Genomic DNA, 26,106 nt, shown 5'->3' with positions numbered 1-26,106 from the left:
TTCTCGATTCCGGCATCGGCCAATAGAGAATCCCGCCCACAATCTTTGCATCATATATATTGTAGAACATTGTCCCGTCCCTCATCAGATACAAAGAAGTCTGTGCAGAGGCTGCTGGCGTGCTCCAAGTTTCCCAAGCTTGATGAGTTCAGGAGGCATCACATCTGCACCTGGAGGTTTGTCATTGCAAGTGAGTCAATGGCTTTGCTACGTGCCTCCATTGGGACTGGCAGGCCCTCTGTGATGTCTAGAGCCCGCTCATTGAAACAATTATGGGATTTTAGAAACGGATTCAGTAACTTCATGTGGTGGACTACTGCAGGTGCTTGAAAATGAGAAATTAGCCCCTAAAACCCCCCAGCCTGGCTGACGATTGCAGTACCATATTGCGGGGAAGGCAGATAACTCGGAAAGCACTTTTTCACAAAACTCATGGTTAGAGAGCTGCATTGGATGGGTCATGTGTGTTTTAGTCCCAATATCAAGAGGTTTTCCATTCGGGAATAAGGCAGACACAACCGAAGAAAGGAGATCATCTCAAAGAGCGATGTATATATATGTATATGGCCATCTCCAGCAGCAATGGGCTGATGGTAGCAGATGGTAGTACTGTACCTGCCTGATGTCACCTGGGCGACAACCCTCAATTTTTAGTCTTTGCTTGATTTATTTCATTGGCATTTGAGGCACCTTGCTGTCTGCAGATTAGCTGCTGCATTTTCCTACTTTATAATAGTAACCAAAGTTCAAAAGTACTTCTTTTGGTGTGAGGCTCACTGGGGTATCCTCACTCGTGTAAAGTGCAAGCTCTTTCATACCGTTTAATAGTGATCGCAGTTAGTACTTCTACAACCAATGCCAAATATGAGTGGACAATATCTTCTGTGTGCTTCATGTAGCAAAATTGTGCTCTCTATGATTGAAATTATGATTTCAAACCACAAAGTCCCGACTATATTTTAATTAAAATAACCAGAAAATTGATGTAAGAATGCAGCAAAATTTGCATTTACAATTTTAAAAAATGTCACGAATGCACATGCTCTTGGGCATTGGCCCTGAATGAGCTGATATTTGACAAAAGATAATCCTGACAGCTTCACGTTAGTTCAGCAGCCTTGAGGGAAGCTTGGCAACGCATTCTCTGCTCGTAAAGGAGCTTGGGCTCTGGAATCTTAAAGAGATGTTGTCTCCTGGGCATCCGCGGAGGTGAATTGCTTTTACACATATTGAATTGAAAATTGTGCCGATGCTTCGCTTCTGCTTTGAGGGGAGAGCGGAGGTGAAACTGTGCGCAACAGACTTCAAACACAGAATCTGTTTCGAGCTGTGGGTTATGTAAGCAATTTGGAAAGGGCAATGGTTTGCATGTTAATTTCTGTCAAGTTTAATGTTCTCAATGGAAAGAGATACAGACTTGGGCCGGGGTCTCGTGAAATGCTCTATGAAATATTTACTTAAAAAACATCTTAATTTAGTTTTGTTGCATTAATGGACCACACTGAATAATTTAGCTCAGATGAGTGGTAATCTTATGAATTACAGCAAAATACTTTAAAATATGACTTTTAAGAATGTTACAAACAATTACAGGAATCCAGCGCATCTCCGAAAAATGATCAGAAAGCTTATTTACATTTACCTACCAACCCTGTTAGCTCAATAATCCACAAAATTGAACGGTGAGGAACTGAGATCAATTTCCTTTATTTATATATGTATGAATTCTCCTATGGTTCTTCCTCTGCATGCCCTATCAATTATATCATAAATTTTAATATTGTATTAAGAGAGAAAGAGGCAAGTTTCGCAGAATGTCTTGTGGTGGAAGATTGCTGTTTCCTTTGTCTGAGGAATTCTTTGTCTGAGGAATTCTTTGTCTACCGGAATAATATCTTTCAAGGGAAAAGTGGATAAATAGTCAAAACAATGGAAGATATAAGGAAACTGGGGAAAATGAGAACATTGAGATTTATGTTTGATTACTCCTGTAATGAGTCTGACAGACATACATGCACGGTCTTCTAAGCTGTAAACTATACACTTCTTTGGTTAGGTAGAGACTGTGTGGAATTCCCCGTAGCTTGTTACAAACTGTGTTCCACTCAGTTAACAATAAGATAATGTTAAGATGAAATGAAAAGCTTTTAATTGAGCACAAAAAAGCCTTTCAGCTCGATTCAGGGTCCCACACTTTCATTGCGATGTATGACAAATGATTTTATTCCAATTTGGCTCAATGTTATCATAGAATTATCATAGAATTTAAAGTGCAGAAGGAGGCCGTTCGGCCCATCGAGTCTGCACCGGGTCTTGGAAAGAGCACCCTACTTAAGCCCACATCTCCACTCTATCCCCATAACCCTGCAACCCCATGTAAGGTAAGGGCAATTTAACATGGCCAATCCACCTGACCTGCACATCTTTGGACTGTGGGAGGAAACCGGATCGCCCGGAGGAAACCCATGGAGACAAGGGGGGACAACGTGCAGACTCTGCACAGACCCAAGCGGGAATGGAATCTAGGACCCTGGCTCTGTGAAGCTATAGTGCTAACCACTATGCTAGCATGCTGCCCTTATCCAATGGATATAAAATAAAGAAGTTTAACAGTTTTTTAGGACTTCAAAGTTTTTATATCTCTCAACAGTAAAAACAAAATACTGCAGATTCTGGCAATCTGAAATAACAGTTTAAAGTGCTGGAAAAACTGAGCAGGTCCGACTCCTGCTGGAGCTATTTTCTTCTAGGCCCCAGGGTAGATATTGGATGAGGTAGATACGGCCTTAAAATCACAATACAGGGAATCTTGCTCACAAGGTCACAATCCTTACGCACCAGCACAGTAACCTGACACATCTTTTCCCACATTAGTGGGATGCAATTGGAGTACAATTGTGCAGTGGGGAGGCGGTGGTGCAGTGATATTGTCGCTGGACTAGTAAACCTGAGACACAGGTGTGGTGGTATGATTTGTATAGGTGTCTGCCATTGGTGCAGAACACCGGCTTACCATTGGCCCTGGTCGGTCATATGCCTCTCAACTGATTGGTTGAGACCAGTCATGTGACGGCTCTCCGATTGGTCGAGAGGCTGAGTTAACCACGCCTCCAGATCGAGGTATAAATAACCAGAACGCCCGGCGGTCGTCCATTTACTGTAGTCGACCGCAGGGCTAACTTCTAGCTTATTAAAGCCTAACTTTTGTACAGCAACTCGTCTCGCGTTCGATTGATGGTTCATCAATTTAATAAGCTAGAATGTTGAAGATGGAGCTCCGGATCAAGCCCGAATGCTTCCGCATCAGCCCGCAAACTCAGAACGCTTCAGAAATCTTTCAACATTGGCTGGCATGTCTCGAGGGATACCTGGCGTCTGCAAACAGACCCCCCACCATGGCACAGAAGCTTGACATCCTCCACTCCAGCGTGGGCACGGCAGCCTACGCGATGATCAGGGAAGAAAAAGATTACGATGCGGCCATGCTTAAGCTGAATGGACAGTTTCTTAAACCAGTCAACAGAGTATTCGCCCGACATCCGCTGGCTACCAGACAACAGTTCCCCGGTGAGTCATTAGACCAATTGTACCAGGCCCTCGCTGTCCTGGGGAGGAATTGCTCCTGCCTCCAAGTTTCAGCCACGGAGCACATGGAACTTCTGATCAGAGATGCTTACGTGGCTGGGATGCAGTCTGCCGCTATCCGCCAGCGGATGCTGGAGAAAGACGACCTCAGCCTAGCTGAGGCACGGACTCTCTCCACCTCCCTGGAGGTCGCCGATTTAAATGCCCTCGCCTATGTCCCCAGCCACGCTGCAGCACCCTGGGCCTCCTGGCACGCTTCCCCACCGCCATCCGCCTCACCCGCCCTCCCTCAGGCCTGCGCCGCGGGACCCACCGACAAGTCCACGGGGCCCCGCTGCTATTTCTGTGGGTTTGCGAAACACCCTCACCCGTGCTGCCCAGCCTGCTCTGCCCTCTGTAAGAGCTGTGGGAAGAAGGGCTACTTCTCCTCTGTCTGCCAGGCCAAATCGGTCGCTGCTGTACCGCGCAGCGACCGGGGATCCCCCCCCTCCGGGCCCTTGCTGGCCCCTCCAGTACGCCGCGCCGATCTCTCCCCCCCTGCCCCCGGGCCTCTGCACCCGGCCTGCGTGCCTCCCCCTCTCCTCCGGGCCCTTCCGGGCCCCCCAGCGCACCGCGCAACTCTCTCCTCGCCACCCCCGGGCCCCTGCGCCTGGCCTGCGCGCCTCTCTGCCCCCGCTCTCAGCAGCTCCGGTCAGCCCGCCGGCACCACTAACTCCGCCCCCCTCAACCGCGGGCGCCCCGCGGGCGCCGCCATCTTGGGGCCCCGACTCCACGTGCGGGTCCTGGGCGCCGCCATCTTGGGGCCCTGACTCCACGTGCGGGTCCTGGGCGCCGCCATCTTGGGGCCCTGACTCCACGTACGGGTCCTGGGCGCCGCCATCTTGGGGCCCTGACTCCACGTGCGGGTCCTGGGCGCCGCCATCTTGGGATCCCGACTCCACGTGCGGATCCTGGGCACTACCTTCCTGGACTGGCACGCAAGGTTCTGCCAGCTACTACTCGGGCGACGACGACTACGACGATAGTTCTTCTCCACGGCTCGCGGCCATTCAACTCGACCAGTCACGACCACGCACGCTCGCCAAAACAACAACGCTGATCCACCTCAACGGCTACGAGACGGGCTGCCTGCTAGACTCCGGGAGCACGGAAAACTTTGTTCACCCTGCCACGGTAAGACGCTGCGCGCTCCCTGTCCATCCTGTAAATCACAAAATCGGGTTAGCCTCAGGTTCACACTCCATCCGCATCACCGGGTGCTGCATCGCGGACCTCACGATCCAAGGGAAGGTTTTTTAAAATTACAAACTCCTTGTCCTCCCTGACCTTTGCGCACCGGCACTCCTAGGACTGGACTTCCAGTGTAACCTGCGGAGCTTGACCTTCCAATTCGGCGGCCCTAAACCCCCCCTCACTGTCTGCAGCCTCGCGTACCTCAAAGTGGACCCCCCTCCTTGTTTGCTAATCTCACCCCCGATTGCAAACCCGTCGCGACACGGAGCAGACAGTACAGCGCCCAGGACCGATCCTTCATCAGGTCCGAGGTCCATAGGTTGCTGAAGGAAGGGGTCATTGAGGCCAGCAACAGTCCCTGGCGAGCCCAAGTGCTGGTGGTCCGGACTGGGGAGAAAAACCGGATGGTCATCGACTATAGCCAGACCATCAACCAGTTTACGCAACTGGATGCGTATCCTCTCCCCCGTATTTCCGCCATGGTAAACGATATCGCGAAAACGAAGTCTTCTCCACTGTGGACCTTAAGTCCGCTTACCACCAGCTCCCCCTCCGCGCGAGTGACCGCAAATACACCCCAATCCACCTGACCTGCACATCTTTGGACTGCGGGAGGAAACCGGATCGCCCGGAGGAAACCCACGCAGACAAGGGGGACAACGTGCAGACTCTGCACAGACCCAAGCGGGAATGGAACCTAGGACTCTGGCTCTGTGAAGCTATAGTGCTAACCACTATGCTAGCATGCTGCCCTTATCCAATGGATATAAAATAAAGAAGTTTAACAGTTTTTTAGGACTTCAAAGCTTTTATATCTCTCAACAGTAAAAACAAAATACTGCAGATTCTGGCAATCTGAAATAACAGCTTAAAGTGCGGGAAAAACTGAGCAGGTCCGACTCCTGCTGGAGCTATTTTCTTCTAGGCCCCAGGGTAGATATTGGATGAGGTAGATACGGCCTTAAAATCGCAATACAGGGAATCTTGCTCACAAGGTCCCATGCCTTACGCACCAGCACAGTAGCCTGACACATCTTTTCCCACATTAGTGGGATGCAATTGGAGTACAATTGTGCAGTGGGGAGGCGGTGGTGCGGTGGTATTGTCGCTAGACTAGTAATCCTGAGACACAGGGTAAAGTTCTGAGACGTTAGTTCAAATCCCACCACAGCAGATGGTGAAATTTGAATTCAATAAAATCGGCATGTTCAATGATGACTGTGAAACCATTGTCGAATGTTGTAACAAACTCAATTGGTTCACTAATATCCTTTAGGGAAGAAGAAAATCTGCCATCATTACCGACATTACGGGGCCTCACGGTAGCATGGTGGTTAGCATCAATGCTTCACAGCTCCAGGGTCCCAGGTTCGATTCCCGTGCTGGGTCACTGTCTGTGTGGAGTCTGCACGTCCTCCCCGTGTGCGCGTGGGTTTCCTCCGGGTGCTCCGGTTTCCTCCCACAGTCCAAAGATGTGCGGGTTAGGTGGATTGGCCATGCTAAATTTCCCGTAGTGTAAGGTTAATGGGGGGATTGTTGGGTTACGGGTATACCGGTTACGTGGGTTAAGTAGGGTGATCGTTGCTCGGCACAACATCGAGGGCCGAAGGGCCTGTTCTGTGCTGTACAGTTCTATGTTCTATGTGGCTCCAGATCCACAACAATGTGGTCAACTCTGAAATGGCCCAGTAAGCCACTCAGTTCAAGGGCAAATAGGGAAGGGCAACAAATGCTGACTCAGCCATGGATGCCCACATGAGTGAATGAAAGAAAAATGAAAATGCTAACACTCATTAAATTAGCAGCCAGTGGGAATTTTGTCTAAATGTGTTATGTTATTAATAAATCATTTGGGAATTTGAGCAGTTTGCATAGAAGTTTTGAATTTCAAATTGTAACGTAGGACGGATTCCACTGGAAGGAGTTTCTAAATGCTGAGAGACTAGTGATGCTCAAAATGTACTCTGTTTTCATTGAAGGACAGAACTGCAGCCCCTGGTGGCCTTAGAGTAAAGGGTTAACTCTCATAGTAGCTACTGAGCATGTGCATGAGGAGCTGTCACAGTGATGTCACTCATTACCAGGGTCCCAGGTTCGATTCCCGGCTTGGGTCACTGTTTCTGCGGAGTCTGCACGTTCTCCCTGTGCCCGCGTGGATTTCCTCCGGGTGCTCCGGTTTCTACCCACAAGTTCCGAGAGACATGCTGTTAGGTAATTTGGATATTCTGAATTTTCCTTCAATGTACGTGAACAGGGGCCGGAGTATGCCTACCAGAAGATTTTCACAGTAACTTCATTGCAGAGTTCATGTAAGCCTACTTGTGACAATGACAATAATAAAGATTATTATTACGAGTATGTAAATAAATATGCTTTCAACAAAAGACCATTCTCCCCAGCAAGATCGCTTATGGAGTAAGGAGCTTACAAAACCCGAGATAAAACCACAATAATTGCATGGCCATTCTGAAAAATGGGCATGGTTTCAAAATGATGCATGCAAAGTTGATTTTAAATTTCAGCAATGTTTTTATCTCTCAAAACCTGCCTCATAAAGTGAACCACAGCATTTTGTTTCATAATAATCTTTATTAGTGTTGGAAATAGGCGTATGTTAACACTGCAATGAAGTTACTTTGAAAATCCCCTGGTCTCCACATTACAACGCCTGTTTGGGTACACAGAGGGAGAATTCAAAATGTCCAAGTCACCTAACAGCATGCCTTTCGGGACTTGTGGGAAGAAACTGGAGCACCCGGAGGAAACCCACGCAGATACGGGGAGAATGTGTAGACTCCGCACAGACAGTGACCCAAGCTGGGAATCAAACCTGGGACCCTGGAGCTGTGAAGCAACAGTACTGAGCACTGTGCTACCGTGTCGCCCCATGGAGCTGCAGCGATGCCATCAATCAACAATCACATTCAAGAATTCTCGCAGACTGCCAACCAGCAATTACATAGAATTTACAGTGCAGAAGGAGGCCATTCGGCCCATCGAGTCTGCACCGGCTCCTGGAAAGAGCACCCTACCCAAGGTTAACACCTCCACCCTATCCCCATAAGCCAGAAACCCCACCCAACACTAAGGGCAATTTTGGACACTAAGGGCAATTTATCATCTCCAATCCACCTAACTTGCACATCTTTTGACTGGTAAGTATTAATGATGAAATCAGTTAAAAATTTCACAGAGAGCATAAGTAATGATTGGAATAGACACATGGGATTGAGATAGAAGCAGAAATGTCAGCAATAAACTTCCAATTTTTTCTCTCTATTTAAATAGTGTAAAATATCTAATAATTAATAACATGCAGTTAACAGCATTTTGCTAACGTCAAATATTATTTCAAGGTTGTTAAGTTATTATTACACAGACTTAAAAATGTAGTGATTGAGCAAGACTTAACCTATTAGGGGTTTCTAACAGCAATATGAGGGCGGAAGAGGGGAGATTATCAGCAAATCAACCTACTTCACTGATTGATGCCTGTGGGATAAGGGTGGAGCTTCCACAGAGCAGCCTGGTGGAGCAGTAAAGGGGTCCTTGTGAATCTGCGCTTGTGCTGAATCCTATAGTTGTGGTCAGATTTAGAAGCATAATAACGGTGAACAGTGACAGTACATGATCAAAACCCCAATCAAAATTGCAGTCTTTTATTTCCTTAACATCTTACATGGGGCGTAACCATGCAGACGCTGCAACAACGGATGAATTGATATCACGCGACAATCACCAGGTAGGAATGTTCCCTTCCAGTTGGGGAACACTTCAGCAGTCAAGGGCATTCAGACTCTGATGTCCGGGTCAGCATTCTCCAAGGCTTTCAGGATGCACGACAATGCAGAATCGCCGAGCAGAAACTGATAGCCGAGTTGCGCACGCATGAGTACAGCCTCAAACGGGATCTTGGATTCATGTCTCGCTACATTTAACCCCCCACCATCTGACCTGCTTGCAAAATCCTACCAATTGTCCTGGTTTGAGTCAATTTACACCTCTTTAACCTCAGATTATCCCTCTCTCCAGTCACACTGCCTGGACCTGCAAAGACTTAATTATCTGCAAAGACTTCCATTCAAAGTATCCTCTTGCATCATTAGCTTTGTCTATATACGCTGTGTTTGTTAAACCTACCTCTTCACTCACCTGATGAAGGAGCTACGCTCTGAAATTAAACCTGTTGGACTTTAACCTGGTGTTGTAAGACTTGCTATTGGGCATGAGATGAGGGATGGCTGATGATAATACCAAAAGATCTACATGTGAATCACTTATACAACATTTATTGGGTCACTACTTTATTAGGCGAGTAAACCCACTTAAATGGGTTAACAGCTGTATTAAATCGCAGTACAGGGGAATGTTTTATGAACCTGTTAAGTATTTGTCTGCTGCTAACAAAATAGTAATTCTTAGGCTATGCTCCTTAACTGTGAAGAATTATGTGTTTTCAGTCGGCAGTTCAGAAGATAAGCCATGCTCTGTTAATGCAGCCTGTGAGCCTTCCAGTTCCTCAAGGGGGAATGAAGATCTCCAGGGGGTTTTCTTCCTGGGCAGCGATGATGTCTTGCATTTCCCTTTATAAAGCTACACACTGGCTGTATTTTGCTTATTATCATAAAAAAGCAGTACAACTTCAGCAGGGAGTGATTTAGGGAGAAGGAATATCAAGGTCACAGGCCAGCAGGGAATGAAAATTGTGCAGGTCTGCCTGAGGGTCTATCAGCCATGTTCATTGATGCCACCTACATCTAATGTAATGTCAGCAGCATGGTGGCACAGTGGTTAGCAGTGCTGAATCAGTGCCAGGGACCTGGATTCGATTTCAACCTTGGGTGACTGCCTGAGTGGAGTTTACACCTTCCACCCATATCTGCGTGGCTTTCCTCCGGGTGCTCCGGTCTCCTCCCACAGTCGAAAGATGTGCAGGTTAGGTGGACTGGCCATGCTAAAATTGCCCATTAGTGTCCAAAGGTTAGGTGGGGTTATGGGGAGAGGACGGGGGAGTGGGCCCAGGTGAGGTGCTGAGGGTCAGTGCAGACTCGATGGGCCAAATGGCCTCCTTCTGCACTGTAGGGATTCTATGAAAACATGTCTGCCATTCAATCTGTGAGCCTCTAATAACACCTCATAGGCATTGTTTGCAACCTAAGAACAAAATCAAACAGGGCAAATGGGTAACAGGGCAGTGAATGGGATTGTTACACCTTCAATCGTCAGAGTTGCCTTTCTGCTGATGGAAGACCTCTGTGAAGATCTGCGATGAGATAAATCAAACCAGATAACTGGGCATGTGTGCATGAAAAGAGCAAAGAATTTTACACATTGCCAGAGAAAGATGGATCTCAACAATGGCAATAATTTCAGGGGAAAATTATTTGCTTGCTGCAGTGGAAGAGCCACCTTTGAAAGTCACGACTGCACCTTAATTATTGCTGGGAACGTGGACCATAGACCTTCAAGTTGAAGAAACTTGCTGAAAAGTATACACAATATATTTTACTCCGAGTGCATATTTTTTCAGTTGAATGGCGCTGGAAACACACGGCAAATGGAGTAGGTTTAAACAGGACAGCTGTGTTAACACCATTTCCGTTCAGTTTGCAAACACTTTAGTCAATATTTAAAAGCAGCTAAAAGTGGATGCCACAAGTTTTTAATAATGCAATGTAACATTTGTTCCTGCACCGAAGGGGAAACAAAAAACGTGCTAAATGACTTTGTAATTAAGTGTTGATAGTCTGCATACAGAATACATTCTAGCATTCCCACATCTGCCCCATAATAACGTACAGCCAGACTCCCCCAAAGGGCCCAATAATCCCGCTCATATTAGATTCCTGCATGAATATTTTAAAATTTGCTTTTGAAGGAATGATGTCATATTAGTTGTCATTATTTTTTAGCTGTTGAGTATGAGATTGAGAAACATCTTCAAATATATGATTCAAGAAAGTTATCCTGCCTTAAGGTAAAGTTGCCATAGTCCCTTTGAGGGGGAGAGCTGACTGGTGGCGACTTAACCTGAGGATCACCACACCTCAGGTGAGGGCAAAGATTGAGAAGGCGGGGCCTTCAGGAATAACCTCCGTTTAGCTCAGTTGGCTGGACAGCTGGTTTGTGCTACTGAGCAAGAACAACAGCATGGGTTCAATTCCCGTACCGGTCAGAGGTTATTCATGAAGGCCTGCTGTCTCAACCTTGTCGCTTGCCTGAGGTGTGATGACCCTCAGGTTAAATCACCACCAGAAAGGTTCAGCATTTTGCTGATTCTTGTGGTTTAAACACTGCCGATAACTTGAGGATCTCATAGTGAGGAAGTCAGTGGATATCTTCATAGTTGTTCGTATAGCCACAAATACCTCGGGCTGGATTCTCTGTTCCTGCGTCTGAGTGCTGGTGCCAACGCAGGATCCGTGGAGTTCCACGATGGAAAAATTGGCACCACACCTGTACCGATTCCGCTAATGGTGAGGGGGCTAGCACCGGCGCCGCCCGAAACACCCGCGGAACATGCAAAAAATGGTGGGGGAATTGGGGGGTCCTTGATTGATGTTCCCAGGGCTGACAAGCTGCAGCCGCGCGTACACTTACGCCCCCCCACACTCGCACTGATCACGCCCTAAAAGATGGCACCAGTTGTACTGGACCACATCCCCATCCATCCTGACCCCACAGCCACCTCCCGGCCACCCCCACTACTACTCCAGCCCTGGCAGAAGTCCCCCATCCAGCGGCATGACTGTTGCTGAAGTATGGCGGTGCTGGACACTGTCTCTCTCTCTCTCTCCGCAGTCATCACACCAGGCTCATGACTGTTGAGACCACATGTGGACTGTGCTGTCGGGAACTCAGCCCATCGGAGATGGAGCATCGCGGGTGGACCCGATAATGAGATGCGAATGCGGTTGCAACTACGAGCGGCGCAATGACGCTGATTTGGAAGGGGCGGAGCATCGTGACCCGGCTGCGCCTGCCGCGATTTCGGCGTCGGGAGCTATTCTCCGCCCGATTGCGGTTCCCGATTTCGGTGTCGGTCTACGGGAAATCCTGCCTCCTTATCATCCTCCAAATCCTCAAAACTCTATTTCCGGTTACAGGATCTCATTAATTTTGATGAGTTTGGGTTATTAGGCGTCTGTTTGGCACGGAACAGCTTGGAGGGAAATATGTCACATTCTATTCCTCATAGTAATTTTTTCAATTAAAAATATATTATGAAGATAAATTCAAATACCAGACTGTGACTCGAGAAATAATAAGTACTTAATTCATAATTTTGAGGTGCGGTATAAAATATCAAGCGTGATTTGTGAATTTTAAATGAACAAAACCAAAAAGTGACATTAGTTGGTGAAGATGAGACGAAACAGAACTAAACAAATATTAGTTTTCAGACCATGACAGGTAAACAATTATAATATAAATGTTCCATTAAACAGTGAGTAATTTATAAATATGCATGCTTTTCTGGGCAAATCAACAAACTGTAATCAGTTCATAAATTAAAGATGAAAACCTTTTCCTTAAAAACGTGAAAGTCAAATTGTATAACTGAGGAAATATTTCATAAAATAATTAAATGAACATTTTAATGAACATATTTACATCCTGTGTAAATATACGCATAATATATTTGACATGCCCAGTACAGAAGCCCAGGATTCTCCGACCTCGCTCATGGCTGGAATTCTGCGGTCCCGCTGAAAATGAACGGAGCTTTGGCTGGAAAGCCAAATTCTCCTGAATTGCTTGCAGCTGGATGGCAAAGGACCAGGTCGGATTCAGAATTTTGCTGAAGAGGTTAAGGAGTCTCCGACAAGAGCAGACTGGACTTCTCCTGCTGCATGCTGCCTCCTCTCACTCTCCGTTTCTCAATAGAATAAAAGCTCTGATAGGAACATTAAAGAAAAAGCAGAGCATTCAGCTCCTTGAGCTTGTTCCACCGTTCAATTAGAACTGATCTGTATCTGAAATCCATTTATTTGCCTTGCCTCCATAACCCTTAACACCCTTGAGTCTCAATTTTGAAATGAATAGCTTTCTGAGCGAGGCAGTTCCAGTTTGTCGCTACCCTCTATCTGATGAAGCACTGCCTGATTATTCACCCCGGATGATCTCGCTCTAATTTGAAGATTATGTCCCTCGATTCCCACAAGAGCAAATAACATCTCTCCACAATTCCTTTAATTACCTTAAACACCTCAAATGGATCACCCAGGTTGGCAGTTGGCCTTGGTGACCCACCACATTGACCTCCCAGACCTCAGCCAGCTAATTCTTAAGATTCATTTCAGGCAAACAGACTGTTAGCAGAATGCAATGAGGGAGGTCTGAGAGTTAGGATTGGCCTGGGGGTGGGGCAGCACGGTGGCGCAGTGGGTTAGCATTGCTGCCTCACGGCGTCGAGGTCCCAGGTTCGATCCCGGCCCCGGGTCACTATCCATGTGGAGATTGCACATTCTCCCTGTGTTTGCGTGGGTCTCACCCCCACAAACCAAAGATATGCTGGGTAGATGGATTGGCCACGCTAAATTGCCCCTTAATTGGAAAAAAATTAATTGGGTACACTAAATTTATTTTTAAAAAAGGATTGGCCTGAGGACACAAGTTGATAACATTGGGCAGTTTTGACAAAAAAACAACCTCCTCCACAGTAGTCCTCTACACCAGGGCATCGCAAGGATGTGTGCTCAATTCTCTACTGTACTCCCTATACACACATAACTGTGTGGCAAGATTTAACTCCAACCCAATCTATAAATTTGCAGATGTTACGACTGTGGTGGGCCACATCTCAATCAACGACAAATCAGACTACAGGAGGGTGATAAATCACTTGGTTGCATGGTGTACTAAAAACAACCTCTCTCTAAATGTTGGAAAGGCCAAGGAACTGATCATCGACTTCAGGAAGCGCAGCACGACACACAGTCCCGTCTGCATCAATGGCTCCAAAGTGGAGATGGTCGATAGCTTTAAGTTCCTGAGGGTCACCATCATCAACAGTCTGTCCTGGTCCACAGAAGCTAAAGAAATTTGGATGTCTGCATCGACTCTCACAAACGTCTACAGATGTGCAATAGAGAGCATCCTATCTGGTTGCATCACAGCCTGGCATGGCAACTGCTCGGTCCATGATCGCAAGAAACTGCAGACTGTGGTGAACTCAGCCCAATGCATCACACAAACCTACCACCCCCACATTTATTCTGTGTACACCTCATGCTGCCTCAGGAAAGCAGACAGCATTATCAGAGACCCCTCCCACCCAGGCATTGCCTTCTTCCATACACTTCCATCAGGCAGAAGGTACAGAAGTCTGAAGACTCGCACGTCCAGACATGGAAACAGCTTCTTCCCCACAGTTACAAGACTCCTCAACGGCTCCCCCTTGGACTGATCTGTTCCCTATAAGAACACTATTCACGACACCCTATGCTGCTGCTCTTGCTCCTGTATTTGCTTCATTTGCTTTTTTTGGCCCCTTGTTCTGCACTGTAACCAATCACTGTTTTGTCAATGTACAATTTGTCAATGTTCTCTGTTGATTACTCTTGTGCCTACTATGTACGTACTGTGTACATTCCTCGGCCGCAGAAAAATACTTTTCACTGTACTTCGGTACATGTGACAATGAAATAAATCAAAAATCAAAATCCCCTGGGCGGGATTCTCCGACCCCCGGCTGGGTCGGAAAATCCCCGGGGGGCGGCGTGAATCCCACCCCGCCACCCTGACGTCGGCTGCCGTATTCTCTGGTGCCAGTATTTGGGGGGGGGGGGGGGGGGATTCACGCCACGTCGGTCGGGGGCCGTTGGCAGCGGCCCCCCCGGCAATTCTCCGGGCCCCGATGGGCCGAGCAGCCGCCCGTTTTTGGCCAATCCCGCCGGAGTGGATTGGACATGGACCCACATGGCGGGATCTGGCAGGTAAGTTGGCTGGTGAAGTCCTCAGTGGGGCACAGGGGGATCCGACACCGGAGGGGGTCCCCACGGTGGCCTGGCCACCGATCTGCGGGCAGGCCTGTGCCGTGGGGGCACTTCTTCCTTCCGCGTCGGCCCCTGGAGGGCTCCACCATGGCCGGCATGGAGAAGACACCCCCCTGCGCATGCGGCAGAATACACCGGCCGGTCTGTGCATGCGCGGACCCATGCTGGCAGTTCTGCACATGTGCTAACTCGCGCAGTCCCTTCAGCGCCAGCTGGCGTGGCGCCAACCCCTCCGCCGCCGGCCTAGCCCCCGGAAGTGCGGAGAATTCCGCTACTTCCAGTCGGCCTGACGCTGGAGTGGTTCGCGCCGTTTTTCGCGCCGGCGTCGGCCGTTGCTCCAATCGCAGAGAATCCCGCCTTTTGTCTCCCACTTGTCCGAAACCTGCTGTCAATTTGATCAAATCCTCCAAACCCCAAGACTCAACATTGTCGATTGTTTGACTTTTCTGTTTGTTGTATTCCTCTCGTGCTTTTTATTATAACTGGTGAAGACAATGGCATGTCACTGGCATAGCAATCGGAAGCTGAGGCTAATGCTCTGGGAACATGCATTCAAACCCCACCATTATGGTAAAATTTAAATGAATAAATCTGGAATATAAAGCTCGGCTCAGTCATGGTGGCCACAACAACAGGCGTTGATAGTTGATAGGAACACCTCTGGACAGATTGGGAGTGAAGGAGAATCATGGTGAATCAGAGGCACAGTCAGTCCTACATAATGGATTACCCTCCAGAAGTTCGATCTTTGTTTAGTGATGGGTGCAGGTATCCATGACTATGCATGAACTACAATGAAGTGAAACCTCAAATTTGATATTTGCTGCAGTAAGTAGCTAAGATGCAGTGGTAGCAGATGGAGGCATCCCAATAAGAACGATATGCAGTTACAACTTGCTGCCCTGGTCCATGTTCTTGGATGACAATGTAGCCTATTTCCAAAAAGCTAATATCCTTCAGGCAAGGAAATCTGCCATCCTTACCTGGTCTGGTCTACTTGTGACTTCAGAGCAATGTGATTGACTCTTCACTGACCTCTGAAATGGCCTAGCAAGCCATTCAGTACAGGGACAATGAGGAATGGACAATAATTTCTGGCCTTGCTAGTGACACCCACATCCCATGAATGAATAAAGAAAAATAATATCTCATGATTTTCCTGCCCACAGTTTTGTATTCATCTGGAAAGCCAGATTATCTGTTACTCCCTTGACCGCATTTTCAGGAAATATATATCACGTAATAATATGCATGTCACAAGTTTGCCAAATTCCTTAATTGATGCATATTTGTCTATCTAATTTTCCCGTGCATTGGCAAATTATCTTAAGCCCTTAATTATATGAACTTGGTATCAATCATTCAATCTCTACAGTTTAAGCACCAGGAAATAGCAATTAGTGGAACAACAAGGCCATTGATAAGTGACATTGAGAGAATGAATGGAGGAAAGGGGATTACTAGTTAGCATCTTCAATTCATCTCGGATGATATTCAGTAAAGGCCTGCAATTAAATAACTATGTCTGGCTCCATTAGCTTTTCATGCTCCTTAATGTGTGACAACATTGCCACTGCATTAAACTGGTATTGCCAAGTGTGAAACAACAGGCAAGCATCGAAAGCTACTTGTCATTTGGATTGCTTGAGTATGCATATGCATAGTCAGTGGCGGACTGGGTCTAAAAATATTGGTTGCCAGGAGACAAGGGGGCCCACCCACAACTACAATGTTATCATTTAATTTTCATAAAGAATAAATAAAATTTTCAAAAAATATATATGGAAAAATTTTGGTGGAAAAAATGTGTATTTCTTAGTAATTACAGTGTACATGTACTGTACATATTACTGGCAGTAGATACCAAATGTAAATACAGAATGTTATAATTTAATTTTTTATTTATTTTTAAAAATTTTAAGTAATTGGTTGATATTTTTAAATAGTTTACTGCACAATTTACACATTAACAGATAGTTCAAAAGCACAATAGAGCATTGCATGCAGTCCACTATATTAAGAGCAATCGTTTGTGCTCGCTAGATGATTGTGCGAATCTTCCAATAATTGCTTCTGCATCCAATTCATCTAACAATTCCTTTTCAATGGATAGCAACATGTATGATTCCAAATTCTCCTCAGACAGCGAATTTCTTAACCTTGTCTTTATGATCTTTAGCTTTGAAAATGTCCTCTCACATTGGACTTGAGTAACTGATAGTGTGCAGATGACTTTATAAAGTTCATAAAGGTTATCATATGCCTTGTCATGAAGTCTGTTGGATGCCAGAATTTTTGGTACACAAGATGGCCAAGTGCTGCAAATTTTACAATTGTTGCAACTGGAATCCATATTCTCACCATCATTAAGCAATAGCTTTAATACATCAAAGTTTGAAGCAAAAGAAAACAATTCCAATATTACTTGATCTTTGCTGATTTGTGGAAACAGCTTAATAATACCTTCCAATGCTTCATCTTCAAGGCCCTTCTCTGCAATAGTTTTAAACTTTGCTGGGTCCAAGCAGGACAAATCTTTATACAACTGTTTGTGTTGTACAAAGCGTGATTCTAGTGACTGGACAATGCGATCCATTATTAGGTTAAACACATTTACTCGAAAATCAGCTAGACAATCTGAGGAATTTCTTTCATCATCAATAAGCTCATCTGCCATTCTTTTCTTCTTCCTCTGCCTCTTAACTGGCAATGCTGTTTCCAACGCATCAATTTCCAATGTTTGATTTTCATCCATATTCATCTGTGAAATCCTGTCATTACATTTATTTACAAATTCCAAAGCCTTGCTGTGAACGTTATCAAATGTTCTTGTCTGTTCCTTCAACTTTGTTGCAGCTGAATCTACCAAACTCCATGCAGTAAACATATCTAAACCACTTGTCTGTAGATAACTTGATAACGGGGTTGTAGTTTCAAATATATAGAAGTAAGTAAATGCTGTCAATATGGTTTCAAACTTTAGAAGACTTTGAAGTAAAACATTTGCTTCGTGTTTTGTTTTTGCATCAAACTTTTCTGAATCTTGTATCATTGATAAGCATGTCAATAGATTTACGAAAGTACTGGCAGTGGCATCATCAAAACGTCCAAATATAGTTGTTGCTGCATTGGATTTTCGTGACCATCTGGTCTCACCAATTAGCTTTAATCGTTTCATTTTTTCTTGTCCTAGATGTTTTCCAATAACTTCTATCCATACAGCCATTCTCTTGTATGATGCTTTCACAAAAGTTGCTATATTCTGGAGCAAATTGAAAAAAGAAACTGCAGGAACACAACATTTTGTTATTTCAGTTATCACCAAATTCAAGGCATGGGCATAGCACCATATATGAACATGTTGATCAGCCACATCAGCAATTTTACTTTGTAAACCATTATACTGGCCATGGTAGCTTGCAGCGCCATCTGTGCTATCAGATAAATATTTTTGGGGGTCAATTTTAAGATGCTGTAATGTTTCAATCAATAGATCAAAAAGTCCCTGTCCTGTACCATCATTACTTGGCACAACTGAAAGTAGTCACTCACAGATAATACCTTTAAGCATATACCAAATAATAATGCTAAACTGATCGATGGATGAATTATCTTGTGTTGAATCAACCTGAATAGAATAATATTTTGCTTGAGAAACTTCATGACTAATTCTTTCTTGTATCATATTCTTCATAATTTTGATTAACATGTTTATAGTTGTTTTACTCAGGTATGTAACAAGTCCACCACGGCCTTTACTTTGAGCCTTTCCTTGTTGCTCTAATCGTTTGATTCTTTGTTTAGACTTGTTTTGCACTGCAGAAACGTGAGCTGCCATAATGGGGTCATATTTTGCCATCTCTGCTTCTCTGCTTCAATACTTCTTCTTTCCTTTTAATTAGTGATGCTGCAAAAAATGTATCTAAGGTGCCATCATTAACCACACTGATATATTGCTGAGCATTTCTGACATGTGTTGTTGTCGATTCATGTAAAGTCAAGCTCTGGCTAATACGCCTGTAGTCACTAAAACCACGTACAAAGGGTGATGGATTACAAGTGTTGGGAAACTCAAAGGCTAAGCAGTATGAACAATATAAGGATCTATTTTCTTTGTTATATGTTAGCCATTTTCTTGGGACTGAGTCATTCATAATTTTCCTCTCATACAAACGAGCATCAAATGGCAGATCATGAAGTGGCTGAAGTGGATGTTCAGCAAAAAACTGTTTTAGCTTTGCTTGTGATGGATATTGGAAGATTCCAGTAATTTATCTTTAATTTTCTTGCGTAGGTTCATTTACAGGATGTGCTTCAGAAACCAAGTCATTTATGTTTGAAGGAATATCTGATTCCCTGTCACTAGTTGAAGCTATGTGTTCAGATGTTGCAACTACAGGCAGTACAGATACCGGAACAAGGAAGCCAGAAGAAATATTGGGCCTGGGGTTATTAGTAATGGATGCACTTGCATTTGTCTCTACATTCAAAGTAGCTCTTCTCTGTTCTTGTAACTCGCATGTCATTGCATCATCACCATGAGCATTGTTTCTTGCTTCTTGATTATTTGTTGCAGAACTGGATATTGATGTGGATTGTGCTGGTGGTATTATAAACTCTGTAATAGGCCTGCATCGCTTGGCTGATTCCTTCATTTCTGCTTCTTTTTGTTCTTTGCGTTTTAGTGACCCAGATTTATGCCTTTTCTTTTCCATGCTGGCAGGGGTAATATTCCTGAAATAAAAACTTAATTAAAAATAGCCCACATTGGGAAAAATGAATATTGATGATTGCAAGAATAACTTGAAGGAACGCCAGATAAACCCCTACTTGATAAAAAATATAAAATAACTTACTTACACTTCAATAGGCTATGTTCATTAGTCAATACTATTGTGGCCTATGCAGCTTCAGAAGAGGAGACAATCCACTGTCCAGTGTTCACACCAGCAAGCAACTGAGACAACTGTTGAAACTTAGAAGTTTGGTCCGATTATAGTAAGAAATTAAGAATGGTCCCACGACCAAAGTTAATATGTCTAGTTTGATACCAGTGTAGTGTTACAAGTCGCAACCCTTTGAGTTTACCGATCATGGCTTATCACTTCAATATATTTGACCTCATGATTCACGGTCAAAGGTACCGCTTCTCCTTTTCGGTGACCTCACTACCCTATGTACTGCTTGATATCCTTTCAAGTTGCCGACCATCTCAAATCACGAACTGTAACTTTATCTTTAAATTCACACACTCTTGCTGAAAACGTGGATTTCCAACTATGTCCGACCCGGGTGAACCAGCCCCCTCCCCCCCCCCCTCCACTCCTTTTCACAACCGTTTAACACTGCTTCGTTCCTTCATACACTGAGTGATTATTTGTTTGTTTCTTTATTGCATTTTTATTTGGTATTGCTCTTTTTAAAAACAATTATATTTTATTAAGTTAGAATACAAATCTCAGGAAAGAAGTTGGAGATTTATTTATCTAATTAATTATAATTTTTAAGGGCCCTTCAGAGATTCACGGGCCCCTTCTTGGCTCTCCGGGCCCCAGACCGATGTACCGGCTGAACCAAGATTACTGCTTGATATCCTTTGAAGTTGCCGACCATCTCAAATCACGAATTGTAACTTTATCTTTAAATTCACACACTCTTGCTGAAAACATGGAATTTCCTTAATTATGCCCGACCCGGGTCCCCCTATTCCACATCCTTCCACTACCTCCCCTGCTTCGTTCCTTTTCATGCACTGCTTATTTTGTCCTGTTCTCTTTTTTTTCTTATTCCTTTTTATTACTAAAACAGTTGTCTGTGTTTGTTTCTTTATTGCATTTTTATTTGATATAGGGGGCCCACTTCATCAGGGGCCCACTTGCCATCGGGCAAGCTGACACCCTGGCCAGTCCACCACTGTGCATAGTGCAGATAGTTTAAGTCATGAGAGATTTAAATAGCTGAAGAAATATACAAATATTTTGTTGTATAGGTGAGCTACATAATTCAATAGAGTGATTCTAGTGATAGTGTCCTAAACTGATACCCAGGCAGCTTTGAAGAGAATAATTCTGAGATTGAATTATTGCTTGGAACCTGTTGCTAGGCATTTGTTGTTCCTCATGTGATATAATATTTAGTTCTCTCTTTTTACATTTCATTATACAATCTGGTGGAGATTGCAGTATATAGAAAAGAGAACTGAGGGACTGCTGTCTGCTCTGTTTCACGGATACATGGTCACTCCTGCTTCACCGGACTGTGCCCGACAACCAGAGGGCTTCTCAATCCACCGAATGGACCGTACGGCGGCCTCAGGCAAGGCTAGGGGAGGTGGGGTCTGCCTCCTAATCAACACCCCCTGGTGCTGTAGCCCTCTGGGATGGCCACTTCCCACTAGGTACAGAGCAACTCGCAAAGACTGATGGGTAAAATGGTCAAGCCAAGAGTCAGGCAAGCTCAGAGCCTGAAATGCATATTTGTCAGCAAAGTCCAGGCGGCATTGAAAGTTCGTCCCATTAGCATGTTAATCACGCCGATTAGCAGGTGATGGCCCATCTCCCCAACACAAAGGACTGGTACTCCAGCAACCGGGATAGTTCCAGACATTCCGGCGCCACTCCCTGTCCAAGGGAAACGCAAACAACGGGGTCAATGACCGCTTGGGACACGCCCAGTCATCCAGATCCCCGCCCACTTATTGGCTAAGGAATCGAACGGAGTGATCAGGGATCACCCAATTAGTAAGGCCCAAATCGAAGAACCGCCCAAAAGAGTGCAAAAGCCCTCCGCGTATAAAGGAAGAGATCGCCATATGTTCGGTCTCTTTTGGCCTTGGTATCCCGGTCATGGCCATCGCCAACTGCAGCAACACCAGAAGCAAGTTCGAGTTCAACGGCCACTACCAGAAGGATGAGCCCAGCTGAGCAGCAATTACCCCTTCGAACCCAAGAGATCCAGAATTGAACAGCGGCCACTGTTTCCTGACCTAAACCGGGTGCCCGAAGTTAAGTACAGGCTGTCTTAGTAATAGGTGTAGTTAACTAGTCGTGTTTATGTTGCATGATTGATTGGATGTAAATAAAGTACCCTTGACCTTGAACTAACTAACTGGTGTTTGGGTCTTTGATCGATTGCCGGTTGAAACTTGTGCTGGTATCATTCGATACCTGGCGACTCTAAGCATTCGGACATAGACAATATAGAAATAAGGCAAATCCACGGTTTGCCCTAATTGGAACAGAGCCACAGAAAAAACCAAGTAGTAGAGATAAATCGACAACAGTTATTGGCGACATCTGACGGGACTCGACCCAGAAGTGACCGTGTCACTCCGAGAGAACCCACCAAAGCATTTGAATTAGTATCAAAATTGGCAAAGTAAAAGAAACCACAAGTGAAACCAGTATCGATCAAACACCCAGAATTCGGAAGTGTGTAATTTGCATGCGTACTAACAAAGGGATATCAGGTAAACTCGATAGATTTTGTTGCATGAAACTTTCGGGAGTTGCGTAAACCGGATAATAGCTTAAGCTGTAGCTGTGTTTGCACCACTGCTTTATTCCCCTTTCTCCCAACTTTCCGGTAAGAGACAGGAGAGTATTTGTAGGGATGGCCATGAAGGCAATGGAACGCCTTATGCATCCGCAAGAGCCCGAGGTCGCAGCGACCAAGAGATCAGAACAGTGTCCCGTATGGGAAGAAGAGATCAGGAAGTACCTAAAGGGGAAAGGATAGCCCCTATGGTCTTAGTTTGGCGTGAATGAAGAGACAGGTCCTGGCAGCATAGGACAGACTTGGTGGGACAGCCTGACCGAGATCCAGAAGAAAAGTGAGACGAAGGTTCGGAAGCCGGTGGCAATCGTGTCCTGTCTGGCACAATTGCGAGGCACAGAGGAGGTCGTGAAGATGCTCCGCAAGCAGCTAGAGGGGAAGGAGAAAAGTAGAGAGGGAGATTTAAGTGAAAGCGAGAGATTAAATGTACAGCTCCGGGAGCAGTTAGCAGCGAAGGACAAGGAAAGGGATGATGTCACGAGGGCACATCAATCCTGTCTCGCCCACCTTAGCAGTTTCCAAATCCAATATGATAAGGCCTACCAGGACACACAGCGTGCTGTACTGGTAAGAGAAGAGACAGAGAATCAGGTACAGATCCTAAAGAAACAATGCGATGATTTAAAAGCAGCTCTCCGAGCACTCCACAGTTCCACCATGGAACAGAGGCAGAGTTCGGTGACCATGCCAAATACAGGCAGCAATTTGCAAGGCTGCAATCCCTGCTATCAGTTCAAAATGGGTTTAGAGACACCTTTGGCCCACAGCTAGACCAGGAAGATGGCCCCGATTGGCAGGAACCCAACGGTACATAAGCGAGACCGAGAATCAAAATTGAGCCCCTCAGGCCCCGAAAAGAAAAGCACCCGCACCACCGACTGCACAGGCAGCACCCAACCCAATGAACCCCATCACCTCGCAGCGCAGGGTTACCACAAAAGGCCAATCCGATTTCGTGTACACCACCCTATTATCGATCACCCAGTTACGAGACGCCTGATAGAAGATAGATATTTTCCCACCCCACATCGGTCCCACATCACTTTTTCGAGTTCGTAAAACAACAAACCCTGAAGTATGGTTTAGACGAGCTGGAGCAGGTTAAGCTCACAGTTATGTGCTTAGACACCTCAGTTAGTTCAGCCCTTCCCGACCCACAAAATGTCGGAGGAGGTAGCCTCCAAGAAATGACGCCATTGGATACAACAGAGGAGATCCAGTAGACGGACTCAACTGGTGCAGGCAGAAAAAGGGAGAGCATCCAACAGCGTTTGCTGGACGCCTTTGGATCCATTTCACTGCGGTATCCGGTGAGTTAGCCCGCGTCCATTTATGAGCAGACAATATGGCCAAATGGGCCCGTACTTTAGTGTCCCACGCCACGGAGGCTGGACAGAAGGCTTGCGCCAATTATGACCCCTCAGACTCAGCGCACAATGAAGTGTGGGTTCTGAAATGATTGTCCAGAGCTTGGGAACAGTCAGTACAGAAAACGACAGAACATGAGAGAGTAGAGGCCACCATGAACCCAGTAAAGGCACACCAAGATCCCGCATGGGTAAATGAAGGCAGAGGTACAGCGCAGCACCCCAAGCCACAGGAATGCTATAATTGTGGACAGAATGGACATTACGCCCAAGAATGTCAAGCCTCCCCCGAAGCAGCAAAGAAATCAGCACCCAAACGTCTACCCCCCCTGCCCCAGCAACAATACCCGACCCATTCACAGCATTAGCACCCGACCAGATAATTCAGCCATGAGTGGCACTGATTGACGGTGCTCGGACTTCCCAACTTGGGTCTGTGATACCCTTTGGGATAAGTCCGGAAGACCGGTTCGCAGGCACAGTCCAAGGACACCCCGTAGAGTTCCTTTGGGATACATGAGAGAGTCCCGAACCACGTTAAACTCCTCCATCATGTTCCAGGAAGAGATCTGGCTCACTACGGATACCATTACCCTTAGTGGCTTTACAGGTCACCTCCAGCAGGGACATGTCACAGCCCCTGTGGACGTACAGCTCGATAATATTAGGACAAAACATTTGGCTGTTTTAGTCGACTTGCAGCAGAACACATTCTAGGTATCGATTTCATGAGTACACACAACCTCTCATTCGACCCAGTTAACTGATGCATCTGGAAAATGGCTAGAGCAGCATGAGCCCCCACCACGCTCACAGTAGGAGATTATGTCCAGAGAATCAGCTCAGCAGGAAAGTACTGGTTTGATCCACAAACCATTACCACAGACAAAGCAGTTAGAGAGGTCTTGAAAAGACATAAGACAGCATTTGCCCAGCACAAGCACGACTGCGGCAAAATCCCAGGTGTTGTAAACGTTACACGTCCCGATCCCAAGCCCCAGAAACAGTACGGCTTCCCCCAGCAAGCCGAGTGAGAGATAGCCAAGGTAATTCAAAGCTTATTGAAGCAAGGCATGATTCAACCCGTTGCATCGCCAAATAATGCCCCGATTTGGTCCATAAGAAAACCCGATGGATCATGGTGACTGACCATCGACTACAGAGAATTGAACAAAGTGACTCCCTAGCAGCCCCCACAGTTGCCACAAGTCCCGAGACAATGTTGAGACAGGGACTCCAGTCGAAATGTTTTTTGGTATTAGACATCAGTAATGGCTTTTGGTCCATACCACTGCACAAAGCATGCCAGTATATATTTGCGTTCACCTTCCAGGGACAGCAGTACACGTCGATGTGCCTTCCACAAGGCTTCCATAAATCCCTCTCCATTTTTCACAGAGAATTGGCAAACGGATGATCTAAATCTGAATGCCTTGTTCAGTATGTGGACGACTTGCTCCTACAGATTGACACCAAGGAAGAGCACATCTTGCTTCTTTCGGAATTATTGGAACTCCTTACAACGATTGGATGCAAAATTAACCCCAAGAAAGCCCAAATTCTTCAGGAAAAGGTCACATATTTAGGGACAGTCATCATGCATGGGAAGCGTGAAATAGAACTCAAATGGATTGATTCCATCATAAATCTGCCCTTGCCCCAAAACGTTACAGCCCTCCAATCATTTTTAGGACTGGTTGGCTATTGTCGGAACCATATCGACAAATTTGTCTCAAAGGCAGCCCCACTATACGATTTACTAAAGAAACAGGCACAATGGAAATGGCTTCCACAGCGCACGGATGCCGTAGATGCATTGAAACCCGCCCTGAGCACAGCCCCTGCTTTGCAAGCCCCTGATCCCCACTCCCCGTACGCGATAGAGGTAGTGACCACAGATCGCACCCTTTCGGCCGTACTCTTGCAGGAAAGGCACGATGGTCTGGGACCCGTAGCCTACGCCTCACGAGTCTTAGATCCAGTCAAACAAGGATTTTCAGCCTGCGAGAGGCACCTATTAGCAGTTTCCTGGGCAGTACAGTACTTTTCCTACATAACCAGACTCAACCCAGTAACCATTTTGACCGAGCACACCCCGACACAGCTTTTATTGTACGGCAGACTGAAATACGGCACAGTAAGCCAAATTTGAGCAGCTTCTACAGGGATGCGACAGCTCGGTAAAATGTACCAAAACACACACGTTTCTGGCCGATAACTTGCATTATTCAGGGACCCCATGTGAGTGCGTGATCATAGCCCCAAAACACAGCACAGACCCCTTTGTTCCAAAGTCAGTCCCAAGAAAGACAGGTATCGGACCCCAGCCCACAGAAAAAGCTCTGCGAATTTATGTAGACGGATCCTCC

At 45.8% G+C, this 26,106-nt stretch overlaps 1 long non-coding RNA gene across 1 annotated transcript in view; it reads left to right on the top strand.

Moving 5' to 3' along the window:
• The first annotated feature begins 1,109 nt into the window (after positions 1-1,109).
• The window catches only part of LOC119962451, a 46,890-nt gene continuing 21,893 nt past the window's right edge, over positions 1,110-26,106 (top strand). Inside the window, exon 1 of the long non-coding RNA XR_005459879.1 lies at positions 1,110-1,209. This is a non-coding gene — a long non-coding RNA (uncharacterized LOC119962451). The remainder of the gene's footprint in view (positions 1,210-26,106) is intronic.

The sequence above is a fragment of the Scyliorhinus canicula genome, chromosome 2, assembly GCF_902713615.1.
Source record: "Scyliorhinus canicula chromosome 2, sScyCan1.1, whole genome shotgun sequence".
Lineage (NCBI taxonomy): Eukaryota > Metazoa > Chordata > Chondrichthyes > Carcharhiniformes > Scyliorhinidae > Scyliorhinus > Scyliorhinus canicula.
This window is presented reverse-complemented; position numbering and strand designations above follow the sequence as displayed.